Raw genomic sequence first — 1,646 nt, forward strand, 5'->3', positions numbered from 1 at the left:
ATCATAAAAGAAAATATAAAATATTGAGAAAGGTTTAGGGGAACCCAAGTAATAAGATCCCGGATATGATCCCTCAAACGACGAACGAGAACGAAAGTTAAGCGAACCGTAAAACAAATAAGTGACCAAGAGACAAGCTTGTACAAGAAGCCAAGGATTGTGACATCATCAAACCACAAGGAAGAGACATGTGGCAATTGGATGACATAAGAATGATGACCTAAGCATGACAAAAAGAAGTGTGTTGTTCGTTGATTGTGAGCCATTCATTTTTTACCATGGTAAATCCTCAAAATTAGCCAAGCCATAAACAAAGAAACAAAATAAAAAAATCATAACACAAACTTGACTTTTCATTTTAAAGAAGCAAGCTCTCGGCCAAAACCAGAGCAGCAACTTCAAACTACCATATCTCCTTCAATACTCACTCAAATAGTATGGTCTATAGCTCTTTGGAAAGTTATTGAGATGGCCTACAACTCTTGTTCACAAGTCTCATCTAAATAAGCATGGTAAGACCCTCGTTTTGACAGTTCTTTCAATCTGACTTTTAGAAACTTCAAAACCTAACTTTGTGTTCTTGATTTCTTTGGAAAGATCAAGCTTGTAGGAGGTTAGATTAAGGCTCCATAAGGCTTCCTAGCAACTTAACACTTACCAAGGAAGGTATCAACTTCAAACCCTAGCTTTGATTTTATGATTCCATTAAGTTTTATTGAAGCATTGTTAGTATTAAGGCTTGATCTTTGATTATAAGTAGTTTTGGTGGATTTGTATTGGTTTTGAATATTGGGTCTTTGATTGGTTGGATAAATTGGTAAAACTTGGAGTTGGGGACTGAGTTTTTAGTATGATGGTTGAATATTGTTGTATTGGTGGTTGTGAGTGAATTGATGATAATTTAGAGTGTTAATTAAATTGGAAATCGCGTAAATATAAACGTCATAATGCCAGATTTTCCTTAACTGTTCTGTTCTTAACTTTAGGACCCGTGAACTCACTGAAAGATTCTAACCTTTGCCATTTTTAGATAGTTCATGTTACGAGCTTTGTTTTGATATGTGTTTCGCTTGAATCCGATGTACGGTTTAGGAGAAACGACCGTTTTAAGTAACGGCGTTTCGCGAACAAACCATTACCCCTCGCCTTTCTTTAAAACCTTGGTTAAGGCCTTTAAATAACTAATTGGAGTATGAAAAAATTATGTAAAGTGGGTTAGGCAGTTGGTAGGGGACTCGTGAAAGAATCGCCTTAAAACCCTTAATGGTTAATTTATTAAAAATGGTGGAGCCGAGGGTACTCGAGCGACTTAAGTGAATCGTTAAGCGCAAAAGCAAACGTTAGGGTCTAATTGGTTAAAGTATAGATTCATAAGCGACTTTGGTTTAATTCCAACTTATATGTTGTTTATAGGTTACCAGACTCATCCCAAGCCTTTTATCACCCCCAGTCGCTCAGACAAGTTTTTTACCCGTTATACTGTTGTTGTGATGTAAATATATGTATATGCATTATCTTGTGATAAGTGCATGATTGTTATTAGCAAATTTTGCGATATATTGGAGCATGCTGATATGGTATATATGTATGTCTGTTTCGTAATCTTGATATCTAATTGTTGATTCAATTGCTTATAAGTTACATAA

This window comes from Apium graveolens, chromosome 11 (genome assembly GCF_009905375.1).
Source record: "Apium graveolens cultivar Ventura chromosome 11, ASM990537v1, whole genome shotgun sequence".
Lineage (NCBI taxonomy): Eukaryota > Viridiplantae > Streptophyta > Magnoliopsida > Apiales > Apiaceae > Apium > Apium graveolens.